Source organism: Leucopleurus acutus (assembly GCF_964270905.1).
Source record: "Leucopleurus acutus genome assembly, chromosome: 7".
Lineage (NCBI taxonomy): Eukaryota > Metazoa > Chordata > Mammalia > Artiodactyla > Delphinidae > Leucopleurus > Leucopleurus acutus.
In genome coordinates, this window is record NC_139150.1 from 34,547,818 (window position 1) to 34,562,485 (window position 14,668).

Genomic DNA, 14,668 nt, shown 5'->3' on the forward strand with positions numbered 1-14,668 from the left:
CTTTTGTGGCCTAGAGACAGAACTCTCATGATGAAGGTAGTCTCCCTTTGTGCCATCTCCCCAATTCTCTCAAGGGGGCTTCTCCTTTCCATAACAGCCGTCCTCCCCTCACATGGGCACATGTGCTTATATTGTCAATCATGCTGCTAATAGCCTTTTGTTCTGTTTTTAAATTTAAAATATACCATAAACATGATTCCGCATTGTATGCCCACCCTTCAAAACATTCCCCTTTTAAGCATGTCAGAGTATTTCATGTGGAAGCATCGTGGCTCGATTCACCATCTACCATGAATGCATGCACACCCTGCTTTTCCACATTTTTCCACAGCATCTTTGTTTACTCAGCTTTTTACTTCTATTAGATTATTTCCTCGGGAGAAACACACATTAGCGAGGCCCCCAGATCATTCGTTCTGTTGTGACTTTTGGTACACACAGTTAGGTCACCTAGTAAAGCATCCGTGCCCGCGGAGGTTGCCACCCCAAGAGCTGGGTGTTCCACCCTTACTAGCAACTTCACCTGGATCAGGTTCCTCTTTTGAATAATTTTCCCGTTTTATGGGAATAAAGCCATCTTGAGGCTGTTTCAACTTGATGTCTTTCACTACCTTTTAAAGAAGAAAAGAAAAAGAAGGAGGCTACGTTGCTCCTTGTGTTGGATTGCTATTTGCCCTTCTCTGGTGGGAACGGTCTATCTGTACCCTCTGCTCATTTACGTCATTGGGGTATTGATGTTTTCCCTACAAATTCCAATGAGCTCTTACGTTGTACAGATATTGAACCCTCAGTCTGTCCTCGGTCTGACCTTTTCCCACAGCAGTTTTCATGTTTATTTTAATCACCTTGTTCTTGTTGTTTTCTGCCTGGGGGAACTCACTACTGGGGACCAGGGGAAATCCCTGGGCACTGACTGCTCAACCCCCCCACAACTGGCAACTTTGAGAACTGAAACAATAATATTAATAAAAGCATTGTACTAGGTGCTCTGACTATATCTTTGCTCCTCAAAGCAGCCCGGGCAGACATCGTGCCTATTTTACAGATGAGGAAACTGGAGGCTCGGAGAGGTAAAGTGGCTCATTCCAGTCCACACAACATGCATGCTGAAGGTAGCAAAGGTAAACATTGTCTCCAGATCTGCTTGCCCTTTTCTACAATACCAGCAGCCTGCAAAGAAGTAAGAAAACATCTGCTGCCAACATCTCCAGGTTTGCGACTTCAAACTCCCCTGGTAGGAGAGAAAATTACCATATTTGGGGGCAATTTACATCAAATTACCATGCACCAGCCAACAGCTGCCGCCTGGAGCGGGAGGCTGGCTGCACGGAGATGATCACATTTGTACACATGATAATGAAAACCCACGCTCGGGCCTCCACATTCTCCCATAAATATGGTCATTATGATCTTGTTGGCATTGCTTGTTGAATTCCATCTTGCAAATTGTTTCCTGGTTGCCTGGGGGAGCTGACTTGGACTCTTCTCATTCTCCTTTTCTCTAAGATGTGACAGTGCTTCGGCTCGCCCACCCCTCAGACTGTCCTCTGCCTTGAGACTAAGGATTCTCAGGATGGCTTCTACTCAATCTTATGCACATTTGTCAAGTGCCTGCGGTGTGATGGTGTGGGGAGCTAACAGGGCTCCTGGGCGAGGCCCTCTCCTTCACTGTGCAGACAGACAAGTTCTGCCCAGAGGGTAAGAAACAGGAATTAAAGCCCAAGATACAAAAAGGACCAAGGAGGGGTGACACATGCACCTCTCCATGGCACCTGGGTGGGGACAAGCAGGCTGTGGAGCTCAGAGTCCTGACACACTCCATTTGTAGTAGTTAGGGCTTCCTGATTGTAAATAAGAGAAATCCTCTTCGGCTGGCTGGAGGTTAGGGGATGGGGAGGGAGGGGATTTTGTACCAAGGCAGAGAGAATATTATGAAATCCAAGGGCTAGGTCAGGCCACACCCCAGAGGGATTAGAAACAGGAAGTAGAAAGCTAAGCAGAACCCAGGGTGCCCTCTTCTCCAGCTCTGGTCTGCTTCTCTCTGCAGAGGCTCTGATCATCTCTGCCTGTGAATGTGCATCCCCTGCTCCTCCCTCTGTGTGATGGAACACGATACCCAAAGCACATGTTTATGCGTTTTTAGTCCAGCCTTCCAAAGGGTAACTCTCTGGTGTCCCAATTCTAAATTGTCCCAAAGAGCTGAGAAGCGGCTCTAATTGGGTCAAGTGCCCATTCCTGGCCCAATCACCTGTAGCCTAGAGGGAAAGCTCACCTCACAACACATGGCTGCTAAGAGCCCACCGTGTGGGTGGGACTGACGTTTCCAGGGAAGAGGCACTCAGAAGATAACCAAACTGGCTTCTGCCACACTTCCGTCTAGCACTTTTTTATTAATTGAAATTTTTATTGAAATAATTGTAGATTCACATGCAATTGTGAAAAATAATGCAGAGAGCGCTCTTGTGCACTTTGCCCAGCATGCCAAACTATAGTATATTATCACGTCCAGGATTCTAGCATTGGTACAACCCACCGATCTTATTCAGACTTCACTAGTTTTTACTTGTACTCAGTGGTGTTTCCTTGAGTGTCAAGTTCTATACAATTTTGTCCCCTGTGTACGTCTGTGTATCCAACACCACAGGATCCCTGGGGTGCCCTTTGTGGTAGGCTAAAGAATGTCACCACCCCTCTCCCCGAAGGTAGCCTGGAACCTGTGAATGCTATCTTATACGGTAAAAGGGACTTTGCAGATATGATTAAGGATTCTGAGATGGGGGAGATTATCCTGGATTATCCAGATGGGCCCTTAATGTGATCACAAGAGTTCTTGTAAGGGAGAGGCAAGAAGGCCAAAGAAAGAAGAAGAAAATGATGGATATGAGAGGTTGGTGTGATGCAAGGAAGGGGTCATGCAGCAAAGCATTGCAGCAAAGCCTCCTGAAGCTATAGAAAAGGCCAGGAAACAGACTGTCCCCCAGAGACTCCAGTAGGAATACAGCCCTGTCAACATCTTGACTTTAGCCTAGTGACGCTGATTTTGGACTTCTGGTTTCCAGAACTGTGAGTGAATAAATTTGTGTTGTTTTAAGCCACTAAATTTGGTAATTTATTACAGCAGTCACAGGAAATGAATACACGCGTATATAACTATACCCGCCTCTGTTCCAGCATCTACCACCCTTCCCGCCAGCAGCAACCAAAAATGTGTCCTCCATTTCTAAAATTTTGTCATTTCAAAAATGTCACATACATGGAATCATACAGTATGTAACCTTTTGGGATTGGTTCCCTCACCACCACTCTTCCACTCAGCATAATTCCTGGGAGATGCATCCAAGTTCTTGCATATATCGATTTAAAAAGTCCATTCCCTTTTATCACTGAGTAGTATTCCATGGTATGGATTTAAGTCTAGCACTTTTTAGTGCCTGTATATTTTATCTTTATTATAAGGTTTAATTAGGAATATTCTGACAACAGGCCCTTGGGGCAGCATGCAGGAAGGAAACGTAAAGATCATTTCATTCTGGTGTTATCAGACACCAGAGTCCCCTCCGGAGCCTGCCTGCCAAGTGCCCACCAGCCTCTGCCTGCATACCTTCTTTGACCAGCTGCTTGCTACCTCCTGAGGTAGCCTAGTGCATAGTGGTACAGCTGTGCTGGAAGTTCTGGTCTTGAGCTCAGTGAGATGCCTCTCTGGCTTTAATGTTCTAGGAAGGGGATGGTGTCAGACGCAGAGAACTCCCCAGAATGGGAGCATGTACAGCTGGAAAGGACCTGAGAGGGAGTCATCTGGGCACTAACCTGGGCCCCATTAGCATGTCCTGGACATCTCCCTGTCCCATGCCAGCTCTTCTTCCCCAGGAGCCTTACCCCTCGTGGCCCACAGACAGTCCTCTACTGGGAATCCCCTGCTCCATGAACCCTCCTCCTCCTCATCTGGCTCCATCCTCCCCTGTCTCCTTCCATGGCTCCATGGGCATCATCCTGCCTTCCTCCCAAGCCAATCCAGAGGGACAGTGGCTGTTAGATTAAGAAGAGGGCCCCTCTAGTAATCATCATAATAACAATAGTTTACAATAGATTTTAGGCCATACCATGTTCTGTGCTGCCACCCTGAGTGAATGATGCCATTTAATCCTCTCACAACCTCTGGGCTGTTATCCCATTTCATAGATGAGGAAACTGAGGTCCCAGGTCACACAGCTTGAAAGTGACAGAGCTGTCACTGAACTTGGGCTGTCTGGAGGGAAGGATCACTTCAGGATTTGTGGACTGAGTGGATGGTGGGACCACTCCCTGAGATGGGGAACTCAGGAGGAAGAGAAGGTATGATGGGGAAGACACGTTGTTTGGGACTGTTGAGTTTGAGGTGCCTGAGGGAGGGCCAAGAAGGGCCTCCAGAGCTCAGGAGAGAGAGATTAGGCTGGAGATGCAGGCTTGGGAGCCGGTGGTGTCCTCACGGCTGCAGAAGCCGAGGGGTGGCTGGGCTTGCCCAGGAAGAGAGGAGGAGGGCAGAAGAGAGGGGTGGATAGAGAAGGAAAGATTGCTTGGAAAGGTGGGCTTCACAAGGAAAGACCTGTGGAGTAGACACCACGGGGCTGTGACACTGAGTAAGGAGGACAGGGCACTCCTGATGGTATGTGGCAGTTCCGTGTGCCTGGTCAGCACCGCGGCACCTGTGAGGCAGGCACTGTTCCCTCCATTTTAGGTGAGGACTCTGAGCCTCCGAGTGGTGTAGGGACAGGCCCAGGGCACCTGGGGATAAGGGGTGGAGATGAGATGGAAACCTGGGCTGCCCCTCCAGCTGTGTGGATTGTGTGATAAACTTTACCTCAGAGTCAGGGCAGATAAATATGAAACAAAATGGATTGGCTCAGACAAGCGGGTGGGCTGGGGTGCCCAGGAAGAGGAGGGTGTAGGCTTTGAACCCTGACCCACAGCCCTTGGTGAGGACACCCCTAGGAAAGGGGGGTGGGCAAGGCTTGGGGAGGGGAGCCCAGTGTGGGGTGAGGGTGGGCTGTTTGAAGAGAAGGAGTCAGCCCAGAGGGAGAGGCTGGAGGCTCAGAGCAGACAAAGAATAGCTAGAAGGAGAAGTAATCAGACCCTAAGCAACGGAAGGGACCCATGCCCAGCTATACCCTTTAACAAAAAGGCTCCTTCCAGACTCTTCCCCTTTCTCAGTTCTCCCCTTGAAGGAGGGGGGCTAGCCCTGCCCCCTCTCTGAGCCATGCCTACCCCTACCGCCTAGCCCAGTGAGGAGCACACTGGGGATTCTGAACAAAGACATCAGGGAACTAGAACAAGAGCGGATCACAACCAGCCCCTGTGGCTGCCAAGCCCCCCTCCCCCATCCCCACACCCCTGCGCTCCCGCACACACTCCTTGGCTCAGGCCCAACACTGGGCCTTCTGGTGAGAACCCCTCCCGTGGAGCGCAGCCTTCTGGGCCACTTTCTTCTCCCGGACTGAGCTGACAGGAGCCTCCAGGAGATTTCAAGGCAGCTCCCCTCCCCCAAGGGAGGCCTTTGTCTTTGTCTCCACGCAAGAGGCAGCAGCAGGGCGGGGTTTGGAAGAGAGGGAGCTGAGGTTAGTCTTTGCCCCCGGGAGCTCGCAATTGGGGGTGAAAGATGGCAAAAAAGAATGCCTTTCATACTCTTAATGCGAAACCTTTGGGACCTCAGAGGGCTGAGAGTTCACTGCCTTCTGGAAGGTGGTCACAGAAGGCTTCAAGGAGGAGGCAGCCTTTGTGCTGTCCTGGAAGGACGGTAGGGCTACCTGGGCAGAGATGAGGAGGAAGTGGAGATGCGAAGCACCAGGAGCACTGGGGAACGGGGCGTGGTCCAGTCTGCGGGGCCTTCGAGAGTGTGGGGAGAGATGATGGGGAGATGGGAGATGAGGCCAGAGAAGCCCCAGGGCAGCCAGACTGCAGAGCGCTTGATTGCCGGCAGCATGAGTGCTGTTCCCAGGCAGTGGGGAGCCACAGAGTTTTTGAGCAAGTGAGGGACTTGATACAAATGTTGGCTCCGGCCACTTGAGTGGAGGATAAATGCGTAGGGTGAGGTGGAGGCAGGGAGAGCAATGGCGGGGGAGGGGGCAGGGAGGGGATCCTTGGTGGCCTGGACGGGGCAGTGGCAGTTGGGGTGGAGAAAAGGGTGCACACGGAAGAGCGCTTTCAATAGAAGGTACAACTTACGGAACACGGGACTGATTGGAGAATGGAGAGAAGTCGAGGAAGAAGCAGCAGTCAGGGGTGACTCCTGGGCGACCCAAGCGGCCCTCGGCCGGGAAACCAAGTCAGGTAGAAAGCAGGAGAGGGTTGGGTGGCATCTTCTGAGCACAACTGTCTATGTCCCTCTGGATATCTGTGACCCCACACATGTCTGGGAAGGTGGTTTTGCTCTGGGCAAAGAAGATTTTGCCTTCATCTGTTCCCACCCATAGTCTCCCAAACTTGTGTGGGAGGCATAGAATAGGTGCTTGGAGCATGTGGTATTTGGCAGGGTCGGGGTGCTGTAACCAGCAGGCCTGGCACAGGAGAGTACCCCAGGGAAGAGAGAAGGAGCAGGGTGGGAAGTCACTGACCACACATGGAAGGGGTAAAGGGAGAGCACTATTTGCTCAAAGATAATTTCTTTTTTTAATTTTTTATTTATTATTTTCTTTTTCGGTACGCAGGCCTCTCACTGTTGTGGCCTCTCCCGTTGCGGAGCACAGGCTCCAGACGCGCAGGCTCAGCGGCCATGGCTCACGGGCCCAGCAGCTTGGCAGCATGTGGGATCTTCCCGGACCGGGGCACGAACCCGTGTCCCCTGCATCGGCAGGCGGACTCTCAACCACTGCGCCACCAGGGAAGCCCAATTTCTTTTTTTTAAATTGAAGTGTAGTTGACTTACAATATTATATTAGTTTCAGGTGTACAACATAGTGACTCTTTTTATAGATTACACAGCATACAACATTATTATAAAATACTGACTATATTCCCTGTGCTGTACATTACATCTCTGTGACCTGTTTATTTTGCAACTGATAGGCTGTACTTCTTAATCCCCTTCACCTATTTCACCCTTCCCCCTGCTCCCTCCAGTAACCACTAGTTTTTCCTCTGTAGCTGTGAGTCTGTTTCTCTTTTGTTATCTTTGTTGTTTGTTTTGTTTTTTGGATTCCACATATAAGTGAAAACATACAGTATTTGTCTTTCTCTGTCTGACTTATTTCACTTAGCATAATACCCTCCAGGTCTATCCATGTTGTTGCAAATGGCAAGATTTCATTCTTTTTTATGGCTGAGTAATATTCCATTGTGTATATATACCACATCATCTTTACCCTTTCCTCTGTCAGTGGGCACCTATGTTGCTTCCATATCTTGGCAATTGTAAATAATGCTGCAGTGAAAATACATGGGGTACATGTATCTTTTTGAATTAGTGTTTTCTGACCTTGACTTTTCCCATTATTCCAACATTGACTGATCACCTCCCGTGAGCCAGGTAGTGGTAGAACCATGGCGGGTTCCGACCCAGCCCGTACCCTTAAGGAAGGCTCAGTCTAATGTGGGGAGGGTGACATGGACATAACAGCCTCCAATATTAAGGCTCACAGTGCTCAGTGCCTTGAGACAGGGACAGGTCAGTGAAGGAGTCTTAAACGAGGTTTCACCTCCAGGACTTGGAGATAAGGATAATCCCGGGAGAGGAAACAGTCTGAGCAAAGGCATGGAGACAGGAGCCTATTCACGTAGACCGGAGCCCAGAAGGATTTGAGAAGGGAGACAGGACAGGGGAGGACAGCAGAAGCAGCTCTGGAAAGGCAGGCTGAGGCAGATGCAGGTGACCTGGGCTCTGGCTGTGGGTGGGAGGCTGCAGCATGGGCAGTAAGAAGGGACAGTGGGGGTAGGCAGAAGGGAAGGATGGATGATGGAAGAGTTTCATAAAAGGGGAGGCTGTGATGGTTGCTGAGCCTGAAAGGTCACTGGGCCCTGGCCGCCTGCCTCTCCAGGACCTCTCAGTTTACATTATTGTCTGGGTCCTGACTCCTTTATATTACATTTCTGGATCACCCACTCATAAATCCTCATCCTGCCTGGGGCCAGAAGCCCTTGAACAGAGAGCGGCTTTGATTTAAAGACAGGAATGGCAGTAAAGGGGGAGCAAAACTATCTGGAGAAGAGCACAGGCTTCCCTGGGGGCGACAATGTAATTAAAATGGGGCCGGCTCTCTTCCTGGGATGGAGACGTCTGGCCCAGGCTCTGCATGGCCCTAAGAGCCTCCCGAGAGCACAGACAAGGGAAGATTGCCACCTGCCACCGTGCCAGCACATCTCCATGTCCAGGAAGAAGGGCCAGACTCAGAGCTGCACACCCCAGGCTCCAGCCCAGCCCCCTGCTGGGATAAGCAGACTTCTAAGACAGCCTCCAATAATCCCACCTGCTAATAATCATGGCCTTGTATAATTCCCTCCCCTGGGGTAGGAGTCTGGAGTGGAAGTAGTGACTTGTTTCTGATGGATAGAATGCAGCAAATGTGTGGGATGTCACTTCCATGATTCGGTTACGAGATCATGACCTCCTTGCTTGCAGACTCAATCACCTTCTTGGCTTGTACACTTTGATAAAATGAGCTACCATACTGGAAAGGCCCCCACAACAAGGAACTGAGGGTGGTATTTGGTCCACAGCCAGCAAGGAAGTTAGGCCCTCAGTCCAACAACACACAAAGAATTAAATCCTGCCAACAATCACGTGAATGAGATTAGAAGCAGATTCTTGTCAAGTTGAGCCTTCAGATGAGACCACAGACCCTGGGCTGATGCTTTGATTACAGCCTCATGGGAGACCATGAAGCAGAAGATTCAGCTAAGTCATGCCTGGATCCCTGACCACACAAACTGTGAGATAATAAATGTGTACTGTTTTAAGCTGCCAAGTTTGGGGGTTATTTCTTACACACCTAGCAACAGATAAATCATACACCCCCTGATTTAAGCCAGTTGATTCCTTACTCTAAGTCTCAGTGTCCCCATCTGAATAAATGGGTTGATGATACACAGCCCAAGGGGTTACTGCAAAGATCAGAGACAGTGGCAGATGGGAAAGGGCTCCATAGACTATAAAATGCTATATACATGGACTGCATTTTTGTGAATATGACTACCTCAGTGAGAGGTTAGGCAGAACTTGGTTCTCATTTTAGCTTCTCAAGTCAAAGGCCAGGTGACCTTGTATAAATCAGTTAAGCTCTCTGTCCTTAGTTTCCTCATCTGTAAATGTGCTTGTTGGGAGGAACAGAGGAAAATTCAGATAAAGCACCCAGCCTGTGCCTAGCACGTAGCAGGCACTCAAAAAAAAAAAAAAATCATGACCTTCTGACTCATGTTATTATTATCATCATTGTGACTCTGAATGAGATGAATAGGATGGGCACTGTGAACCCTGGCTCAGCCATCTTCAGAGAGGCCAGCGCCTGTCATCCCCAAGAGCTCTGGACAACCAGCCTGATCTCATCTGTAGGCCAAGTGGGTCTCTCTGGGGGAACCAAGGGCAGAGGGCAGAGTGATCCTGCCCTGAGATTCACCCTCAGCAAGGGTTTATTAAGGCTGCATTATTAAGGAGACAGCTGGCAGAGAAGCATCTGAGATGCAGGATGCAGAAGTGGACCCTGGGCCCATGGCCCACTCTGCAGTGGACGGGCCCCTGTTTAGCCTGGGTGTCTGAAGCCAATCCCAGAGTAACCTGAGGAAACCCTTGAAGCCCTTGATGGGAAAGTCAGGCGTTCCTAGCAGGGATCATGAAGGTGCAGAACAGATTCTGGCAGCATGTATCCTGTCCAGGGGATGCAGAGTGCTAATGGCAGATAAAGGAGACGAGGGAGTCAGAAAGGGCATCCTGGGGACAATGTGCATCTTGGTTAACCTTCACCTTTTCTCATCTCTATTGGGTGTTAGATTCTGACTGGGTGGCCTCTGGCCTTCTCATGGCTTGCAGGTGGGGGGCATGCTACACCCTCCTGGGCCAGAGTCAGCTGGGCAGAGCAGAGTCATTGGCCCAGAGAGAAACAGTGACTTACTTGCTCAGCTGGTGGAGGAGTAGGGAGCAGGAAGGGGTTGGCCTGACTCAAAGCCCATGAAAAAAATCAGTCTGTAGAAGCTGAGGTTCTAAGGCTGGACTCATTCCTTTTCCTTGAAAAGAGAGGATAAAGTTGAAAAGTTTAGCACATTTTAATCCTAAAGATTTTGGTCCAAAGAATGACCTTCTTGCAGTGACAGAGCCTGAGTGTATTCTGTCCTGCACATGGCAGAGATAATGACATAGATGCTATGAAGTAAAAGAGTTAGGTTCTGGGAGAGAGAGACAAGGATGTGGGAGACCTAATTGGGAGAGGTGAGAGGTATCAGAGAAGGCTCCTCTGAAAAGGGCTTAGATCTAAGGATGAGTAGGAATCAGCCAGGGGAAAGGTAGAAAAAGAGAGTCACAGGAAGAGGGAATAGCTTGTGCAAAGGCCCTGGGACAGGAAGGCACATGGTGTATTCAGGTGATGGAAAGGAGGCCAGTCTTCTTGGAGTTCAGTGAACACGGGGATAGTATATTGAGGCCAGAGTGTGCAGGACTCTTGGAAGCCTTGGTAAGAAGTTTGGATTTTATTCTAAGTGACCCAATTCTCATTATAAACAGGCCAGGCCTCTGGGTGTGTGGGAGGTAGGGAGTGGTAGTAGGAGTTTGGTTGGAGATGGTGCCACGTCCTGAGATTAGGCAAGCAGTGAGTATGGGTGGTGGATGAGAGATTAATAAGATGTGGGAAATTTGGGGCAAGTTTAAATGCCTATGACCAGGGCAGCCTCAGTTTCCCTGGGCACCTTGGTGTTAGGGAGCTTGCTCCAGGTTTTAAAGGACTAGACTGTAAGAAAAGACATGGGCACAGATAAAGATAACAAAATCAAAGTAGTTCAGCCATCCATGAACTTTCCTAGGTCCTACAGAACTGTATCCCTGGACAGGGTGCTGAAGCTCTGGCACATCTGGTCCAAGCCTGAGTCACCTACTCTGCCAAGTAACCCATTGATGGGTTCTGTGGGCAGGGATCTTCTCTTTGTCCCTGCGACAGGCAAAATAATGCCCCCAAAGATGTCTATACCCTAATCTCTGGAGGCTGTGAGTATGTTAGATTACATGACAAAGGGGAATGAAGGTTGCAGATGGAATTAAGGTTGAAAATCAGCTGACCTTAAAAGAGGGAGGGAGAGTATCCTGGATTCTGGGTGGGTCCAATGTAATCACAAGGGTCCTTAAGAGTGGAAGGGGGAGACAGAAGAGGACGTCAGAAAGATGCAACCTGAGAAGGACTTGACCAGCCTTCTTTGCTGGTCCTGAAGATGGAGGAAGGGGCCACAAGCCAAGGAATACAAGTGGCCTCTAGAAGGTAGAAAAAAGCAAGAAACAGATTTTTCCCTAGAGCCTCCAAAAAGGAACACAGCCCTGCCAACACCCGGACTTTAGCTCAGGGAGACTTGAGTTAGACTTCCATCCTAAAGAACTGTAAGATAATCATACATTTGTATAATCTGAGCCACTAAGTATGTGGTAATTTGTTATAGCAGCAACAAGAAACTAACACAGCCCTCTTTCTCCCCAAAGGCAACCCTGAGGCATGTGGGCACCACCTGTGTGTGGGTGGGCAGCTTGTCCTCAAGTAAATAAAGTCACCTTCCGTAAACTGGAGCACAGCCGAAAGAGCACTGGACCTGTACTCTGGGAACCTGGGTTCAGTCACTGTGGCTTTGCCAACTAGGTATCCCTTCCCTTCTCTGGCCTCAGTCTGGAATGGGGCTGATACCCACCCCCTTTTGTCACCTTGCAGAGGGAGAGCACTCTGCGAACTGTAAGGTGGCACACATATGTGAAGGATGTTCATTATGGTGCAGGGATGAGTGGCAAGGAGAGGGAGGTCATAGTCCTAGAAGACCAGACATTTAAATGAGGAGAGAAAAGACACAGGCACAAGTAAAGATAACAAAGTAGAAATGCCACAGGGAGATGTGACTGGAAGGCACCGAAGCCAAGACTGGAGGCCAGACAGCCCTGAGTGTGTTCAGGGAACTGCAAGTTAACTGGCTGGGCCCAAGCTTGGAGCCTCACAGGGGAGGGAGGGACACGAGGCTGGGGATGCAGGCTGGAGCCTGGCCTTGCAGGGCCTGGAATGCATGCCAGGCAGAGCAGCCCACTTTATCCTGAAGACAGACCCTGGGGAGCCCTGCTGGGGACTGAGTAACTTGGAAGGCCACACAGGGGCTGGGGCACAGGATCACCTAGGAGACTGATACAAGGATCTCAGCGTTGGACACAGGGGGTGGAGGGGACCCTCGGATGTGTGTGGATGCCCCATTTGTTCTTCCTCACTCACAACTCTGGCTTCATCAGCTGGGAGCCCTTGACAAATCACCCTGTAAAATCTCAGTCTTCCCTCCTGTAAAATGGGGCTGATAATGCTAACCCTCTTATAGTGTCACGAGGCTCACAGAAGAAAACACTTGTAAAAAACTTGATATGGACTCTAAACGCTACCCATCTGCCAGGCTCCCTTCTCAACATCCAGTGACGTCCACCCCACTCAAGGGGATATTCTGCAGCCCTTCTCCCCCGCCACTCCCCAGCCCCACCTCCACCACCACCAGCAAAGGCAGCTTTTCTTTTCTGTTGTCTGCTTATCTGTGCAGAGCATCCCCACCTTCTTCAATAGACGTGTTTGGAAACAAGAAATTGCTAGAGAGATGATTCAGTCTTTGGCCTCAGATTGCGTCTGGACATAAGCAGGCCCATCTGCAGGGGCTGCACTGCCAAATTCTGTCACTCTTGCTCCATATGGTCTGTGCTCCCCCCGTCTTCCCTCCTAGAGGCTGCAGTCTGTGCCCGTCTCTCACTCCACTTTGGTTGCTACACAGAAAATTCAGTGAGGGGTATCTTGCTTCCAGTGGGTGGGGCATCTCTGCTCCTCTCCTGCCCTGGCTGGGTATGCTACCGGGCCAGAAACACAGGGTGGAGTGGGTGGTGGGCTGCTTTGGGCCCTCTCACTTCTTGTCCATGTAGAGCCACAGTGTGGAGTCCTATTGCTGAGAGGGCTGGAGAGAGGCTGTCAGCTCCCACTTGGGCAGCAGAGATCTCTCCTGCAGGAAAGTAACTTCCTGAAATGCTAGCTCAGTTGTTCACCAATCCAATCCCTTTGTCCTAAAACAGAATGATGTTGGATGGTCTCTTTTGACCACATCCTTGTCCACAGGCTGATTGACCTGACATTGGAAGACCCTAATTCACATCAAGCTGTGTGACCTTAGGCCATCGATTAACCTCTCTGAGTCCCCCTTTCCTCATTTGTGGTCTGTGAGTAGCGATTCCTTCCCTGGTCACACCATAGGCTGGATGTCGGGGTCTAATAAGATAATGACTGTGACAGAGCTTTGTAAACAGTAGAGTAGCAGATCTCAAAGTGTGGTCCCTGGGCCATCAGCCATAGCATCACCTGGGAACTTGTTAGGAATGCAAATTCTCTGCCCTGTGGACGACCCACTAACCCAGAAGCTCTGGAGGTGGACCCAGCAAAGTGGACCTTCATAAGCTCTCCCAGTGACAAGCTTGAGGATCACCACTGTCGGAAGACAAGCACATGGACAAGGCTGTCCTCACCACATCATCAGTTTGGCTCAGGGAGTTGCCTTAAGTGTATGAGGGCCTGTGCCATGTAGAGCTCTATAGCTATTTCATTGTAAAGGTCTAAAGTTTAAAGATCTGCATGATTTCTCACCCCGGAAAATCCATTTCAAAATAAATTCATGATGTCCATGGTCAGACTGAAAAAGCAACTTCCCAGGGAGATTTAAGCTGAAATGGCAAACTCAAAGCTTTCAGGAGCTAAGAAGGTGATGAGAATGTGGGAAGAGGCCAGGGTGAGACAGGAAGAGGCAGAACCTGGCTGTGCTGCAGGGTTCAGACCTTACCTAAAGGCATTAAAAAAAAAATAAGCCCCTGTGCTGGCCAAACAAAACACGTATATTAGACAGATCTGGTTCAAGGCCTGCCAGTTTGTAATTGGTATAAATGTTGAGGAAAAAAAAAAGATTTGGTCTTAACCAAGCTATGCATTGGTCATAGTATTAATTGCCCTGGAGAAGAGTTTGGCACACAGTTATAATTCCCAGATCCACATGATTTCATTAATTCACTCATTTATTCATTCCACAAACACTCTTTTCTAGGTCATGTGCTAGATCTTGTGGACCCAAAACTGGATCAGATATTATCTCTGCTCTTCAGGGGGCTGGACACGGCTGTGTCCAGGGTTGTGAATGGCTCCATGGCATCATCTTCCAACATTCCATGGAGTGCTTCTCAATGAGATAACCAGTCTTCCATGAGAAAGGTTAGTTAAGCAAAGAATGCACCTACTTAAAGTCAAATGTATTACTTCACTGCAGGACCTCTCAAAACCTTTTCTATGCAAATGTGCATTGCACATTAAATGACTTTCAAATGCCTGGGCCTGTCTGGGGTTCCTGATAGGTCTGGATGTCCTGACCTGTATTAGGGGCTGATGAGTGAGCAGACGTGGGACTCCGCCCGGAGGTGTGCCTGGGTTAGGGCCCCTTCTGCACTTAGGCCTCGGGGCAGCCTCCT